The sequence below is a fragment of the Lepus europaeus genome, chromosome 22 (genome assembly GCF_033115175.1).
Source record: "Lepus europaeus isolate LE1 chromosome 22, mLepTim1.pri, whole genome shotgun sequence".
In the NCBI taxonomy this organism is placed as follows: Eukaryota; Metazoa; Chordata; class Mammalia; order Lagomorpha; family Leporidae; genus Lepus; species Lepus europaeus.
The window spans coordinates 36,969,045-36,987,125 of NC_084848.1; the positions used below are offsets into that span (position 1 = coordinate 36,969,045).

Genomic DNA, 18,081 nt, shown 5'->3' on the forward strand with positions numbered 1-18,081 from the left:
GAAGGGCCGCGCGGCCGTCGTGGGCGCGCCTGCGCGGGGCCGCGCTAGAGGCGGCGGCGGCGCTAGGGACGGGAGCGCGCGCGGGAGGCTCCAGAAGCAGTGGTCTCGGCGCCGGCCCGGCCCCGCGGCTTCGGGTGCTCCGGCGGCTGCAGCTCGGCAACGGGTGGCTGGGGAGGGCGGGAGGGGACGGGGCTCGCCAGGCAGGTGGGGCGGGAAAGCGATGAGTCCTCGGCTCTTCCTCGTCCTCCTCCGGGACCCGCTCTCTGCCTGCCGCTCCGACGCCCGGATGATCTGAGCCGCGAGGGCGCCGAGAGCCGGGGGCCCGGACGCAGCCCGGCTCCTCCCGCCGCCGCCGCCGCCGCGCCGCCGCCTCGGCCCACAGGGGACCCGCCCGCCCGCGGCTGCTCCGGGTAAGCGCGGCGCTCGGGCCGAGGGCGGCGGGCGGCGGGCGCGGGCCTGCGCGGCGGCGGCCAGGCCTGAGGCCTGTAAACAAGCCGGGCGCTCCCGGGCGGAGACGCGACAGCTCCACCCCCGGGCCCGGCCTCCTCCCGGGGCTAACGAACGCCCGGCGCGACCCCCGGGCCCCGCGCTGGGCGAGGGCCGCGGGCCCGCGGAACTTTGCTCGGCGGCCCGCGCGCCCCCGCGCCCGGCCGTCCCGGGCTGGAGGCCGCCCCCGAGCTGGGCTCGGCCGGTTCCGGAGAACTGTGAGGTGCTCCCGGGGGGCAGGGCCGAGCTGGACCCGGGGCGCCGCCGGCCCATCCATCGGCGAAGGCAGACCCCTCTGGGCCGAGTGCTCTGGCTTCCCGTGCCTTGGAGCCGGGTGGAATTGGGTGGAAGTGGCTGATGGTAGGGGCTGGTTGCGCTGTGCTTCTGTTCTGCTTGTGGCTTTTTAAATCAACTCGGAGGCTTGTTCGTGAAAGACGAGCTGGCTGCGGACAGCCCTCTGCCTCCCGCAGTTTCGGATGCGTTTTGAGGATTTCAGCACCTGAGCTGTATTTTTTTTTTTCTCTGCCCACTTCTTCATGCACCACCTTGTGCTTAGAAATCCGCGAAGGTCATACCCGACTTGTCCAAGTCCGAGTGCCCAAGTTGCCTGCTGCTTGGAAAAACGAGCGAGCACATGGGGTTTAAGGACTGATTGGAGGAGTATGTGAGGTGGCTGGAGGGATAAGTGAGTTTGACATTATTGAAAAAAAAAAAAAAAACTAAACGTGTAAAAAGGGTCTTAGAGAAAAAGGCATACTCTTCCCAAGCTCTCACACTGGGGTTTTTAAACACAGCCGCTTTTGAGTTGCAAAGCACTCAGAAGGCCTGTAATTCTTTGAAAGGATTATTTGTTTGAGAGGCAGCCTGAGGGAGAGAGGGAGATCTTTCATCAGCTGGTTCACTCCCCAAATGGCTGCAGCAGCCGCGCTTGGGGCTGGACCAGGCTGAAGTCAGGAGCCAGGAACTCCATCCCCTGGGTAGCAGAGGCCCAAATGCCTGGACCTCTTCCCTCCCGTGTCAGGCGCAAGAGCAGGAAACTGGATTGGAAGCAGAGCAGCTGGGACTCCAGTCAGCACTTGGATGTGGGATGCTTACCTGGGGCTCCACGCCATCCCTGGGGTTCATTTATGTAAGCTGTGTGCTGAGCCCTGAGGGTTACAGAGCTGTCAGGACAGCAGGGCGTGGCCCACAGCCCCTTTTACTGAAACACTTCACGTTTACCTGTTTACATATTGGGCCTTTTTCAGAGAATATACTTCTGTTAATTGCTTTACAGCAATTGCAGACTGGGGAGATAGTGACCTACTCCCTGTTTTCTAACCCTAGGTATTACCATAATTGATGTCATGTTTCCTTTGCCAATATGTGATTTGAAGTACAAAGTAACATTTTTGGCCCGATACTGTAACTCTTTAAATTTAGGTGTGACATACATGTATCTGGTTAACCAGGATTGGTTACTCTTAACCAAGAAGTTGATAATGGTAATACCACGTTAAAGCAACAGCGGAGTGCATGGGGAATGCATGCTGAAGATGTTTTTATTTGATCACATTAAGCTTCTCACATCAGTGAAAGGATTGTAAGAGGGGCATTGAGACTGATCCTGTTTGCAGGTAGCTACCTCTGCGCATTTGAGAAATGGTACTGCTGAGTGCTAGAGAGTGCATCTTACATGCTTGTTTTCTTTATATATTTTCCACACAGATTGTATCTTTTATGTTTTAGTAGGAAGGGGCTGAAGTGATGATCATAGTTGCACTATAACCGATTGAAGGGAACACTCCCCCAGACAAGAATTGTTTAGTCATGGCTGTGCTCCAGAGTATGTGTCCACGGGGAAGTCCTTTAACCTGCTTGGATCTCAGCTTCCAAATTAGTAAAGCAGAGGGGTAGATCATACTGTCGCGTGAATGGTCCGACTCATTTTTTTTTTTTCTCATCAACAATGTGTGTCTACTTAACATACCTTTAAAAATCAATACTTGCTAGTCACAGATGAACCAGAACGCTAAGGCTGATTTTTGTTTAGGTTAGGGATTTGTCTCGAGGAAAGCTATTTCTATAGATGGCCATTACTGATTTTTCTGTGGGGGATGAGAAGTTAGAGAAACTCTTGAGAGGGAGGAGCCTGGAAATTTCATGGGAGGCAAAGGGTGTTTGGGGCTACAAGTTTGAACAGGCACATGGCCCATGGTAGTTTGATGTAAGGACGCATTTGGAAGGTTTTCTTATCCATTCAATTTGGCTTTTGATTATCTTGTTTTGATAAGCCTTCATTTGGGAAAATTGTTGCCTAATACCTCATTTTTTTTTATTTTTAAAAGCTTTTATTTAATGAATGCAAATTTCATAGGTACAACTTTAGGAATATAGTGGTTCTTCCCCCCCATTTCCACCACCACCCTCACTCCCGTCCCACCTCCTCCTCCCTCTCCCATCCCATTCTTCATCAAGATTCATTTTTAGTTTAACTTTATATACAGAAGACCATCTCTAAGCTAAGTAAAGATTTCAACAGTTTGCACCCACACACACAATGCTAGTACTTCATTTTTAAACATAAACCTATGGCAACATCCTTTGGTTATATGGTAAATATTGCTGAGCAGTTCCTAGATAGCTACAGTCTTTGAATTTGTAATTTTGTAATTTCAGATTACACCAAGACAGTTTATAATAGCTAAAAGAACGTATGGCTGAGTTTGATCTAACTATGAATGCTTATTTATCTTAAAATTTAAACTGAAGACTGACACGTGTCCACAGGAAGCTGTTGTCTCTGAAATGCCCAAAGAGAGCTGGATTAATTTTTTTAAGGTGTGCGTCTGTGCTCATGTAGAACTGATTATAAGGTGATACTTTGATGATCCCCTCAGATGATGCTCTGCTTTAACTGGGCACCTGACGAGTGGTACTCTTCTGTCTCTCATCAGATCAGAAGGAGATAGCCATGTAAGAAAGTCTGCCCAAGCAGAATTTTGAAAGAGTTAAGATGATAAAGCAAGTTGTGGCCCTGCAAAATATATGGCTCTTTTGGGAGGGGAGAAGGTGATATGAAAGTGTTGTTTTATACCTTGGGTAATGATTTTATGTTACAGTGTGTCCTGTCTTCCATCTCAACAGCAAAAATTTAATTTTGTTTGCTTCATTTATTATTTTGCTATTAGCCAGGATATATCACTTTTCTGACCTGAGATTGCTCCTCTTCTTTATATGAAAGAAGCTGGAGTTAACTTAGGTTGCAGTGGTGAGCTCTTGTCTTCCTTCACTCTAATGGGTGCCACATTATCCAAATAACAAATGTATACCTTGTTACCAATCTCCAGAACACTCAAATATTCTTTGATGATTTTGTCCTTTGCTTGTTCTATCTAGGTAATCTCTACCTAGCTCTTTTGCTGAGGCAGGTAGGAGGAACTAGAGAAAGGAAGTGATTGGGTGACTGTATACCTGTCTAAAACGTGAGACTTGATAAGTTTTTAAGAAACTGAGAAAGCTACAAGTAAATTATTATCAATAAGTTAGACTTTGTTGGTACTGTGTTTCTAGTCTTAGAGATATTGTAGGTATTCTTTTTTATAAAAGATTTATTTATTTGAAAGAGTTACAGTGAGAGGCAGAGGCAGAAAGAGAGAGAGAGAGAGAGAAGTCTTCCATCTGCTGGTTCACTCCCCAAATGGGTGCAATGGCTGGAGCTAGGCTAATCTGAAGCTAAGAACTTCATCTGGGTCTCCCACATGAGTGTAAGGGCCCAAGCACTTGGGACTTTCCTCTGCGCTTTAGCTGGGAGCTGGATTAGATGGGGACAAGGAGGGAGAAGGAGAGGTCGACCCATCAATCCATCTTCCATTCCTTGCTTCACTCCCTAAATGTCTATAACAGTGGGGGCTGGCTGGGCTGAAGTCAGGAGCCAGGAACTCCATCTGGGTCCCTCACATGGGTATAGAGGCCCAAGGGTTTGGGCCATCTTCCATTGTATTTCCAGGCATATTAGCAGGGAGCTAGATGAGAAGTGGAACATCCAGGACTTGAACCAGTGCCTATATGGGATGCTGGCCATTGCAAGTGGCAGCTTAACCCACTGTGCTGCAACACCAGCTCCATCCTTGAGTAAATGTACAAAGGAGGGAACCTGAGTTTTTGTAATTCTCATTTTTGGGGGAGGACCCATTGACCATGTTTACATTGTGTTCTTATTTAGGATCTGGACTGAAAGTCAGTTTTTGTGGTTGGTATAATTTGAATTTAAATCCTATAAGACTGAATTACTTCTAGATGCAGAAGAAAGGAAATAATAAAAGCCATAGTTCATTGACCATTTATTTGTATCTGGCTTTAGTTTTTTGCTTCAGTCCTCTAAAATACATGATGTTATCTCCGTATCTCTGTTTTACTGTTGATCCTCCATACCTGTACATTTCTCATCAAGAGAATCATGGGATCAAAACTATTTGAAAAAAAGAGTGTCTTCTGTACTGAACATGTAGGGACTCTTTTCCCCATCCGTATGAACAATATCTATTATGTAATAGCTATTTATATTACACTAGGTATTATCAGTAATGGGGAGCTGATTTAAAGTAGATGAGAAGATGTGCATAGGTTCTATGTAAGTACATCACCATTTTATATGAAGGACTTAAGTATCTGCAGACCTATTTTTGAAAAACAAGCAAGCAATTATTTTTATGTTTTTTAATTTGAAAGAGAGCTTCCCATCTTCTGGATCACTCCCCAAATACCCACAGTGGCCGCGGTCAGGGGCCTTCAAAGCTAGGAGCCAGGAACTCAGTCCACATTTTCTGTGTGAGTGGCAGGAGCCATTGCCACTGCCTCCTGGGATCTGTGTTTGCAGGAAGGCAGAGTCAGGTGCTGAGAATTGAACCCAGGTATTCCCTCGGGACCTGCGCATAACAACCTGCTCTTAACCACTGCACCAGATGCCTGCCCCAGCATCCTTGGGCTTTGGTATCTGCTTAGAGGGAGAACCTGCAACTGTTCTCCTACAGATACCAGATGCTGAGTGTCTACCTTATAGGCACAGAAAACCCAAGTGACAGGACAGGATCAGATTTGTGGATATAAAAATATTTTCACAATATTTCTGAGTAGGATTTTCCCAATTAGATGAGCCTTCTTAGTTCTGGAAACTAAAATTTTAAGAACTGATTTTTAAATAAATCAAGTTTTAAAAACTTGATTTTTTTTTTAAGAGGTAGAGTTACCGAGAGAGGGAGAGACAGAGAGAGAGGTCTTCCATCTGCTGGTTCATTCCTCAAATGGCTGCAACAGCCAGAGCTGAGCCAATCTGGAGCCAGGAGCCAGGAGCTTCTTTGGAGTCTCCCATATGTGTGAAGGGACCCAAGCACTTGGGCCATCTTCCACTGCTTTCCCAGGCCATAGCAGAGAGCTGGATCAGAAGAGGGGCAGCTGAGATGTGAACCTGCACGCATATGGGATGCTGGTGCCACAGGCAGAGGCTTCACCTACTACACAATAGCACCAGCCCCAAAAACTGAATGTTAGTACTTCTGATTGTGTAGTTATGTTTTCTATTCCAAGAATTCTTTCTAAAACATTCAGAAAACATTTAATAAATTAAGTCCACTTTATTATTTCCAAAGTTTCAGAAGTTAACAGAGCTAGAACTTTGATCTCATCAACTACCATTGCTCAGATTGAACAATGTAATCAATTTTGAGTTTCAGATGGTTAGTACCCTTAATGAAGAACCTGGAGAAATGTTTGTGTACATATAATCAAAACAGTTTCACTGAGGGTCCCCTAAAGGAGAATAAAGTAAAAGTAGCCCTGGAGGGTGCCCATGTTGTGGCATAGCTGGTTAAATCACTGCCTGGGATGCCAGCATCCCATAATGGCTCTTGTTCGTGTCCTAGCTGCTCCACTTCTGATACAGGTCTCTGCTGATGGCCTGGGAAAAGCAGCAGAAGATGGACCAAGTGTTTGGGTACCTGCCAGCCAAGTGAGAGACCTGGATGAAGCTCCTAGCTTCAACGAGGCCCAGCCCTGGCTGTTGCCATTTGGGGAGTGAACCAGTGGGAGGAAGATCTCTCTCTGTCTCTCCCTCTCCCTCTCCCTCCCTCCCTCTCTCTCTCTCTCTCTCTCTCTCTCTCTCTCTCTCTCTCTCTCTGTAACTCTGACTTTCAGGTGAACAAATGTCTTTTAAAAACAAGCCAAAATAGTAGCCCTTGAAAGTCGGAAGTGCCTGTGTTGCTGCTGTTGTTGGGTCGGCTCCTTCATTTTCTCCAAGACTTAGTTTTCTTATCTATCAAGTGGAAATGCCTTTCTCATTAAGGTTATCTTAAAGATTCAGTGCTCTGATTATGATGGACATTTTCTGCCATGAAGGAAGTGCCAGGTGAGTGGTGGCAGTTTTAAGTGAGGATTTGAAATTTGGGATGCTTCGGGGAGTGGACTTGGTGGGGGTGGGAGGTTGGTTGTCTTTGAGTAGTTTTGGCAGTGAACCTGAGAGCCAAAGTAGAAGAAATTGAGTAGACAATTTAGAAGAGGCTGTGAAGGCTGTGGGTATATAGCGCTTGCGTATGAACAGACTGGAAATTAAGATAAGAGAGAGTCGAATATGCATAGATTCTTTGTGGCAGTGTGAAGCTGGAAAAGCATTGGTTGGTTTGGAAGGAATAGATGGCTGAGCAGGGCATAGAGTAACAGTAATAAAGCAAAGGTGAATTTTCAGACTAGATTGATGAGGAAGGAGGGAAATGAGAGAGAATAAGGAAAGAATTATTTTGATTAGCTCAGTTCTTTCTGTTTTACTTTTTTTTCAAAGTAGAGTCTTCATAAACGATATTAAGGCTTTAATATATTATATATTATATTTAATAAGACATAAAGGCTTTACTATGTGGGTCCTAGGTTGTTTAAGACTGAAAAGCTGTCTTGGGGAGGTGCAGGTCTTTACTAACTCATCCCCAACCAAGAGACTTGTACTAGCACTGCAGCTGGTCTTTCTCCCCAGCAGCATCTGGCCCTGCATTCTCCTCCCCTCTTCTAGAAACCATCACAAAGTGCTTCCTGAATTACGGTTTTCTCTTCTCTGTACTCCAGTGACTCCCTTTTGCTCCTAGAATAATGTTGGGAAGTCTTAGTATGGCTTCTTCTTTTTTTTTTTTTTTTTTTTTAATATTTATTTATCTGAAAGTCAGAGTTACACAGGGAAGTAGGGGGAGGGAGTGAGGTCCTCCCTTCTCTCGATCCCTCTGCAAATGGCTGCAACAGGTGGAGTTGGGGCTGGGCCAGGCCGAAGGCAGGAGTCAGGAGCTTCTTCTGGATCTGCCACCACGTGCGTGCGTGCCAGGACCCAAACGTTTGGGCCATCTGAATCATAAACAGAATAAGAGAACCTGTAATGTTTTGTGTCTGACTTCACTTGCTCAGCATATTTTTTGGGAGGAATTCATCCATGTTGTTTACCTTTTAGTAATTTATAACTTGCTGCTGACTAGTGAGATCCCACAGTTTATTTAGTCACTTAACCTGTTGATGGATATTTGAGTTTCTCCTGCTTAAAATTTTAGCAGATGTGTAATGGTATTTCATTTTAAGTTATATTTCCGTAGTGACTGCTGATGGGAGCATTTTTCCATGTTTATTGGCTACATTCCTATCTTTTCTTGTTTTTAAGGTTTATTTATTGGGCTGCAGCATAGTAGGTAAAGCTGACACCTGTGGTGCTGGCATCCCATATGGGCACCAGTTCAAGTCCCGTCTGTCCTGCTTCTATCCAGCCCGCTGCCAGGGCCTGGGAAAGCAGCAGAAGATGGCCCAAGTCTTCAGGCCCCTGCCACCTATGTAGGAGACCCTGAGGAAGCTCCTGGCTCCTGGTTTCAGATTAGCCAAGCTCCAGCTATTGTAGCCATTTGGGGAGTAGACCAATGAACCTCCCTCTGTGTTTCCCTCACTTTCTCTGCCTTTTAGATAAATAAATCTTTAAAATAAAAATAAAGTTTATTTATTTGAAAGAGTTAGAGAGATACAGGGTCGGAGATATCCACTGGTTCACTTCCCAAATGGCTACAATGGCCAGGGCTGAGCCAGGCTGAGAACAGGAGCCTCTTTCCAGTATCCCTTATGTGTCTCAGGGGCGTAAGCACTTGGGCCATCCTCTGTTGCCTTCCTAGGCTTAGCAGGTAGCTGGATTGGAAGTGGAGCAGCGTGGACTTGAACTGGTGCTCAAATGGGATGCCAGCAAGGTAGGCAGCAGCTTTACCTGCCTCACTGGTCCCCTTGACTTGTAAGTTAGAACTGATTTTAATCAGACTGGTGCATTTGTATCTCTGAAAAACACCCTTTGCTTTTTCTCTCCAGGGATCTTTGCTTATGTTAATTTATACGCTGGAATTCTTTTCTTCAGCTTTAGTTTTCTCATTTATCACAACTCATTTTCTTTTTAAAGATTTATTTATTTATTTGCAAGGCAGAGTTACAGAGAAGCAGAGGCAGAGAGGGAGGGAGGGAGGGAGGTAGAGAAAGGTCTTGTAGCCACTGGTTCACTCATCAAATGACCACAGCAACTGGAGCTGGGCCAGTCTGGAACCAGGAGCTTCTTGTGTTTTCCAACATGGGTGCAGGGGCCCAAGCACTTGGGCCATCTTTCAACTGCTTTCTCAGGCCATAGCAGAGAGCTGTATTAGAGGTGGTGCAACTGGGACTTGAACTGCTGCCCATATGGGATGCTGGCACCGCAGGCAGCAGCTTTACCCACTACACCACAGCACCGGCCCCAACACAGTTTCACAGCTAGTAACAGATGTCAAATACATATCCCTGGATTTTGCAAAATAATTCTGTATCTGGGTCATTGCACTTTTATTGCTACTGCTGAGTATTGGATGACAGTTGTCAGAAATCTTTGTATATATAGATCCGTCGTGCCCAGAGTGGAATTGACTGAGTTGGGTCCTGAGACGGCAGTCTATACTAAATTTGAAAATTACATTAGAACTTTCCACCCAGAGCTATTACAGTTTTTAACACAAACAAAGCGTGTAAGGGAGTGGCCTTTTAGCCTGGTGGTTCAGATGCCAGCATCCCACATTGCAGTGCCTGAATTCAGTTTCCGTTTTCAGCTCCTGGCTCCTGTTTCCTATATTACTGCAGATCTTGGGAGGCTGTGATGATGCTTCAGATGGTGGAGGTGTGGAGGTGCAGCCATCCACGGGGGAGACCTGGCTTGTGTTCCTGGCTCCAGGCCTTGCTCCCCAGTCCACCTTCAGACTTTTGGGCATTTGAGAAGTGAGCCAGCAGATGGGAGCTTTGTCTTTGCCTCTCAAATGCAAAAAATTTTTAAAGCATGTAAGACATGAGTGTAATACAGTGAGTTCCTTCAGTTCCTGAAGCAGTTTTGTTTTATGGCCTATTTTATTCCTGTTCACTGTTTAGCAACCTGCTGTCATAAATTATTTCATTGGTTCTTTATTCAGTGCAGTTCCTAGTGAGTTTAAGAAGGTATCTCAAACACAAGCTACCTAATTGGACTTACTAATGGAGATTGTACTATAAATGGAAATTTTAGTGTTAAGGTAATTGAAAATAAATTCCTTGAAAAATAGGGATCTTGTTTCATTTCATTTTAAATAGTTCTCGGTATGACTGTTTATGTACTGTTCTGCAGTATATTGTAGTGTCGGCTTACTTTCTGTTGAAAACAAGACAGAGAAAACTGAGTGGGAGCCAGAAGTGGAGCAGATTGCACAGCATAGATCACGTATAATCCAGTTTAAATATAGGCTGGTGCTTTGTTTTCTCTGATATGACTGCTTCAGATGGGGAGGTGGATAAACATTTTTTGAGTCATATTATGTTATTTTAATTGAAGAATATGTTATTTAATATACTGTTTCAAAGAATAAGAACCTAATTCACTCCCAACTTTGTGTTGTATTCTTAGCACTTTTTCTTTGGTATAAGTGATAGGAAATTGTAGATGCAGCTTGGTTACCTTTGTTTTCAAAATACAGAAATGAAAATATTGAGGATAAATGATAAGCATGGCTACTGCATATCTTGTTTTTAAACAGAATTTCAGAACTTAGGTTTTAGAAAAACATCTTTGCAGTATGCCATCATGCTTCAGAATGTTAAATTTATGGCAGTGTCATCACTTTTTGTAAAGCAGTAGAATATTATCCTTGCAGAGTATGTTTTGACTGTCAAGGGGCCCTTATTAGAGTGGTAGCTTTTGTTCTGTGGTCAAGCCAGAGTTTACTCTGTGTTTCTTCATCTTCAAATGCTTCCTGATATTGTAAGTTTTTTTAACACATAGGCAGCATCTAGAGTGATCTTGTACTGGTTTCCTTGATTATAAGTGTTTTTTTTTTTTTTTAAGTTTATTTTTATTTGAAAGGCGGTGGGGGTTGAGGGGAGAATCTTTCATCTGTTGGTTTATTCCTCCACAGCCTGCAACAGCTAGGGCGGGAACTGGAACCAGGAACTCCTTCTGAGTCTCCCCTCCCTCTGTGTCTCCCCTGTGGGTAGCAGGGACCCAAGTACTTGATTCATCCTCTACTGCCTTCCAGGGTGTGCGTTAGCAGGAAGCTGGATAGGAAGCAGAGGTGGGACTCAGTCTCACTGAGCTGGGAAGTAGGCATCCCCAGTGGTGCTTCACATGATGTGCCACAGTCCCTGCCCTAATATGTGTGTGTTTAAGATTTATTTTATTTATTTGAAAGAGCTACAGAGAGAGAGGCAGAAACAGAGAGAGGTCTTCCATCCGCTGGTTCACTCCCCAGATGGCTGCAACAGCTTGAGCTGTGTCAATCCGAAGCCAGGAGCCAGGAGCTTCTTCCAGGTCTCCCACGTGGGTGCGGGGGCCCAAGGACTTGGGCCATCTTCCACTGCTTTCCCAGGCTATAGCAGAGAGCTGGATCAGAAGAAGAGCAGCCAGGACTCTAACCGGTGCCCATATGGGATGCTGGCGCCTCAGTCTTGGGATTTAACCCGCTGTGCCACAGCACTGGTACCTCCTAGTGTGTTTTATACAATAAAACTCCAAGTTGAAGTTAAAGATTTTATTTTTCCTAGGAGACCTTGAAAGATAAGTTTCTAGCTCCCAGAAATCCTGTTGTTTCTAAATTACCTTATACTTTGCTATTCACATAGAAAATACTCCTTAAAACAATCCATTTCAAATGAATGAGCAGAAAAATAAATAGCTCAGGGACAGAGAACGGGTGGCTGTCACCTAATAATAAAAACATCTTTTCTCTTTATCTCCTCCAAATATACCTTACATGGCATTTTTTAATAATGGAACTGTGTATCTAATGATGTTGAGAAACTTTTTAAAGTCATTTTTTTAAAGATTTATTTACCTGAAAGTCAGAGTTACAGAGAGAGAAGGAGAGGCAGAGAGAGAGGTCTTCCATCCTTTGGTTCACTCCCCAGTTGGTCAAACGGCCTGAGCTGCGTGTTCCAAAGCCAGGAGCCTGGAGCTTCCTCTGAGTCTCCCATGCATGTTCAGGGGCCTAAGGACTTGGGCCATCCTCCACTGCTTTCCCAGGCCATAGCAGAGAGCTGGATGGGAAGTGGAGCAGCCAGGACTTGAACCAGTGCCCATATGGTATGCTGGCGCTGCAGGCGCCGGCCTCTAAAGTCATTTTTGAAAATAATCTGAAAATTATTGGGAAGCTGCAAGTTTGTTTTTGGTCAAATATTTTCTTAATGAAAAATTCATTGTATTTCAGTATGGAATAAAACCAAAGTAAAATTATTCTGTGAACAAAATGGGAATGATAGGATACAGTTGGCTTTTATGGGAATGAATGTGTTTTCCTGTGTAGAAAAGAATCATGAACTCCGTTAATAAGGAGTACGTCAAAATGAAGGCTTGTCATTAACTTGTGCCACAGATTCATCAGGTATCAGTATGTGCTAAACATTGCAAAGAAGCACGTGATCTTAACATCTGAATGAGAGGTGTTCACAGGGCTGGTGCCACGAAAAGGGAAACAGTTCTGCCAGCCCTGGGTGGGGGGGAGGGGGGGGCTGGGGGTGTGCTATGTCTCCTGAGACAAGGAAGGGGCAGGGGGTTGAAAAGTTAATTTTGGGCCCTGTCGTTTGAGGTGACGCTATTGTGTACAGGAAGTAGATAGACAGAATTTTTTTTAAGCTATAAATGCAAAGAACTTTTGTTTTCCCAGGACCCATTTCTCTACAATCATAGCATCCCCTATCATAGTTCATGGACTCAGTGGTGATTCTGTTTTGGAGAATGCTAGATTGTATCAACCAAAGTCTGTCAGAGGCAAAGGCTTCTGGTTGTTTCTGTTTTCCCCAGCAGGGACTTTTCATATACTTCAGATACTTAGCATATCCCTGGATTTTGTATGTAAATGAACCTTTTACCATCACAATTTTAAATAAATAAATTTCTGTTTTCCCCTTCTTTTATCAGCAAACACTTACAAATGCTCTGTGTGAGGGTGTTTTTTGTTTGTTTTAAACAAAAGAAAAAAATAATGGATTGGCTTAGAAAGGTGATTGTTTTCTGGGTCAGTCTGACTCTGAGTCCTCAAGTATGCAGGCATTGAAAACTAGCCACTAGGAACTGAATCTGCTTCTGATCTGGAGGCAAGTTACCCAGGACTGATACACTGGGTTAGTTAGAGGAGGAGGCACACTGAGCTTGCAGATACTACAACTATGCCATCTAAATCTTTTCAGGAATTTGCTTGTACTATAATTGTTGGTGAAGATAGGTTAGTATCTAATTTTCATAGTCACTAGAGCCCTTCAGTGTAGATATTTCCAGGCCATTATATACTTAGAAGATTTACTTTAAGAAATTACACAGTACATACATACTTTGGTAGAAATTTAAGATTACCTTAGGAAACATGTAATTCAGATTACAGCACATGTCTAGGTGTTGATAAATTAAGAAGTTACGCACGTGGGCTGGGATTCCTGTTTGCCCTCACAGTGCTGGGTCTAGTCCTGGATACTCTGCTTCCCATCTGCCTTCCTGCAGAACGCCCTGGGAGGCAGCAGGAATGGATGACTCAAGTACTTGGACCCCTGCCACCTAAGTGCCTGGCGGGTTGCTCGCTTGCTGTCTCTGCCTTTCAAATAAAATAAATAAGACTTTTTAAAAAATACCACATGAAGGCAACATCAAAATGGACAAGCTCTGTCTCACAGTTTTCAGAATGTGTCACATGCACTTTGTGAGACTGAAATTCTGTCAGGGTCTGTTGCAAGCTGGCCGTGGGTTGAATACTTATAAATTTTTACCTAACTTGGTAAAGACTAATTATTTTAAAATAATTTTAGGGTAATAAAAATGATCTTTAGCATACAAGAGCTGTAACTGAATTATTTTGGTTGGTCCAAATACTGATTTTAGTTTGCTTTTTCAAATTGTGGTTTTAAGCTTTCAACTTGTAGCACATTTAGTTCATTATTAGTTAACTTGCATTAGAATCATGAGTGACCATTAGTTTGTTGGAAGTTAGTAAATATTTGGTTGAAAAGTAAGTATTTAAGCTATAAGATGAAATATTTGGCAGCTGAGAAATTTTCAGGGGCCGGCGCCGCGGCTCACTAGGCTAATCCTCCGCCTTGCGGTGCCAGCACACAGGGTTCTAGTCCCGGTCGGGGAACCGGATCCTGTCCCGGTTGCCCCTCTTCCCGGCCAGCTCTCTGCTGTGGCCAGGGAGTGCAGTGGAGGATGGCCCAAGTGCTTGGGCCCTGCACCCCATGGGAGACCAGGATAAGCACCTGGCTCCTGCCATCGGATCAGCGCAGCGCACCAGCCGCGGCGGCCATTGGAGGGTGAACCAACGGCAAAAAGGAAGACCTTTCTCTCTGTCTCTCTCTCTCACTGTCCACTCTGCCTGTCAAAAAAATAAAAATTAAAAAAAAAAAAAGAAATTTTCAGGTAACTTTGAAAAATGTTTGTTTTTCATAGTAGTTTGTATGATCCATCTTTTTTTTAGCCTTTTAATGTTAAATGAAACACATAGAAAACCATAATTTTTTTTTTTTGGACAGGCAGAGTGGACAGTGAGAGAGAGACAGAGAGAAAGGTCTTCCTTTTGCCGTTGGTTCACCCTCCAATGGCCGCCGTGGTAGCGCGCTGTGGCCGGCGCACCGCGCCGATCCGATGGCAGGAGCCAGGTGCTTCTCCTGGTCTCCCATGGGGTGCAGGGCCCAAGCACTTGGGCCATCCTCCACTGCACTCCTGGGCCACAGCAGAGAGCTGGCCTGGAAGAGGGGCAACCGGGACTAGAACCCGGTGTGCCGGCGCCGCAAGGCGGAGGATTAGCCTAGTGAGCCGTGGCGCCGGCGAGATTTAGTACTCTTAAGATACTTTTCTTCTAGAACTTTGTGTCTGGATTTTGAAACTGAGCCATAATCGTGTATTCTGAGTTATTCCAAGATCTTTGGGTTGGAGGCAGTAGAGTGAGAAACACATATCACCTTGGGATTATTTTTCAGAGAGATTTCCTAGAGGACTAGCTGGTACCATTCCCTAGGGATTTCAGATGGGGGATAGAAACCTACTCCTGGTGCTCCGCACGCTCAGTGGTCTGCTTTAGATGTCTACCAATGGCCAGAAAATGGAGCTAATTGAGGAAATGCCATTGCCAAAGGAGATCTGACCTCAGTTTGAGAGCAGAGGTGCTTTGTGTTTGAATCAGAATTGTTAGTGAGATTTAAGAGCTGACTGTGCAAGTGCCCTGACAGAGTGCAGAGTGGAAGTTGGCGGGGAGGGGAGTGCAAACTCTTGGGAACTGTGAATACTTGGATGACCTGCTTTAAACCCTAAATTCAATTCTGTATCAGAAATGTTGCTAGTAATATTTTGTGTATCATTTGTTTAAGGACCAGGTAATGAAAGTAGGTTACATTTTCTTTATATCAGTTGAGATTATTTAACTGAGAAAGTGTGTTATCTGATTGAAATGCAGGTTTATAGTAAGAAAACCAAGTTTACAAAATATGTGTATGTAATTATGTAATTTGTTTTTAAAAACAAGAATTCCTGTCTTGGCAAAAGATTTTCTTTATATAAATCTTCATTACTGTTTTTTAGGTGATCTGTATTGTAGGAGAAACTTAAGCTTTAACTGGCTAACCTACTGGGTTGAGTTTGATTAAAAGTGTGTTTAACCAGAGGGATCTGAAAACATTTGCAGTCCTGAGGGCAATTTTAGGGACATTCTAGAGATCTTGATTCTGTGAATTGCAAACTAATATAATAGACTCTATGAGAGAATTCTCACTAAAGATAGGTGTGAAAATTTGAAGATTGCTATGATTTAAGAATATTTAGAAAGTATGAGACAAGATAATTTGTTAAATACAGGTAAGCTGTACTGTGTCGAATAAAGAACCATTATTTTGCTGTTTTTCTGATTCTGTACAATAAATGTATATGTTAGAAAACTCTATTACTATGTTAACGTGTTCCAGGGAGTTGACATGAAAAAAGATGTGTTAATAGTTCCTAGACTTCATGGTAGCTATAAAGCCTGTGTCTGTGGACGGTTTTTGTTACTTGCTGGTTTAGTATATCCTATGTATCATTCAGATGGAACTCAGCTTATTACCTCCGAGAAGTATGAGTACATTTTCTACTCCTTTACCTGTAGTGGCCATTATAAGTTACCTTTGAGAAGGTAATCTGTAAAAATCAATTTGTGTTTAATAGCTACTGAGGGGGGTCTTTGATCCATGTATTTTTTAGCCATTTGTGTTCTTTTGTTCATTGAATTGCCTGTTTGTGTTCTTCATTTTTTTTCCTTTTAAGTGTTTGTTTTTTGTTGTTGTATAAGAACCTTATTATAGGAATGTTAAGTCTTTATCTTATATTTTGCTGATAGTTAGAGATGTTTGCAATTCAAATTTATGAACTTTGTTTTATAGTCTAGAAGTTTTATTCCTTGGAATCACTGTTTTTATTTTCCTATGTACTATTATTGTCATTTTTAGAAACTCCTTCCCTACCATCAGATGATAGGAATATCAGGGTCTTTAATAAGTTCATGGAAATGTGTTTAGGGAAAAGCTATGCATGAATTCAAAACATTTTTGCACCAACATAAATGTTTTTTAATTGTATTGTCCCACAAACTTTTTGAAGTAGCCTCATACTTGCCTGGATATACTGGTATGGTTTTACTAGTACTTCAGACTTGAACCTTTGATCTCATACCTTAAGGTATAAAGTAGGGATTCAACCACTCACCATGGGTGAGAGCGGAACAAACCACTGGTTTTAGCACCACTTACTAATCTCTGTTCCCGTAGCTCACTTTCTGGAGTCTCAGTTCTCTTCCCCTGATCAATTTATTCTACCATCAGCACTGTCTCTTAAGTGCTGTAGTTTGAAATCAAGTTTAAGGCTGGTGCTGTGGCGTAGCAGGCAAAGCCGCTATGCCACAACACCAGTCCTCAAATATTCGTAATATTTTTATTATTCACAGGTTTTTCATCTGTATTAATGAGTGTGTTTGGATTGTAGTTTTATTTTTTAATGCAATCTTTGTCATTTTATATCAAGATTATGATTTGTCAAAAGAAGTGGGAAGTTTTTTTTCTTCTGATCTATAGGTAACTTGAGAGTTATAGAATATATTCCTTTAGTGTTTGAAAGATCCTGGTTTGAGGACTGGTGTTCTGGCATAACAGGTTAAGCTGCCACCTGCAACACTGGCATCTCCTATGGGCACAGGTTCAAGTCCCAACTGCTCTACTTCCAATCCAGCTCCCTGTTAATGCACCTGGGAAGACGGCAGAGGATGGCCCAAGTATTTGGGCATCTGCACCCATGTGGGAGACTGAGAGGAGCTCCTGGCTCCTGGCTTTGGCCTGACTTAGTCCTGGCTCTTAGGGCCATTTGGGCAGTAAACCAGTGTATGGAAACCTCTCTGTCTCTGTCTCTCACTCTGCCTTTCAAATAAATAAAATCTTGAAAAGAAAAGAAAACAAAACAAAACAAAAAACCTTGGCTTTAAAATCATTTTATGTGGTACACTTTTATTTTTAATAGCTTTCTTTACAATTGAATTATTTTCAAAATAAAGTTGACAAAAGGAGTACAGTGAACTCCTGTAATTAGCTAAATGACCAACTATTAAATTTTAGCACTTTTTTTTTTTTTTTTTTGGACAGGCAGAGTGGACAGTGAGAGAGAGAGAGAGAAAGGTCTTCCTTTGCCGTTGGTTCACCCTCCAATGGCCACCGTGGCCGGCGCGCTGTGGCCGGCGCGCTGCAGCTGGCGCACCGCGCTGATCCGATGGCAAGAGCCAGGTGCTTCTCCTGGTCTCCCATGGGGTGCAGGGCCCAAGGACTTGGGCCATCCTCCACTGCACTCCCAGGCCATAGCAGAGAGCTGGCCTGGAAGAGGGGCAACCGGGACAGACTCTGGCGCCCCGACCGGGACTAGAACCCAGTGTGCCGGCGCCACAGGCAGAGGATTAGCCTATTGAGCCGCGGCGCCGGCCCAGATTTTAGCACATTTTTAAAAAACATTTATTTTTATTTATTAGAGAGAGAGAGAGGGAGGTCTTTATTTGCCAGTTCACTCCCCAGATGGCCTCAGTGGCT

The 18,081-nt window shown here is 44.0% G+C and overlaps 1 protein-coding gene across 4 annotated transcripts in view; it reads left to right on the forward strand.

Annotated features, from left to right (window-relative positions):
- The first annotated feature begins 201 nt into the window (after positions 1-201).
- Positions 202-18,081, forward strand: part of PPM1A (protein phosphatase, Mg2+/Mn2+ dependent 1A) — a 52,065-nt gene continuing 34,185 nt past the window's right edge. For 2 of the 4 annotated variants that reach the window (XR_009864832.1, XR_009864834.1), the window contains exon 1: positions 357-410. The gene's annotated coding sequence lies outside the window, so the exon portion shown is untranslated. Of the gene's footprint in view, positions 411-18,081 lie in introns of all 4 variants that reach the window. The other 2 variants (XR_009864833.1, XM_062181782.1) reach the window with 2 other exon arrangements.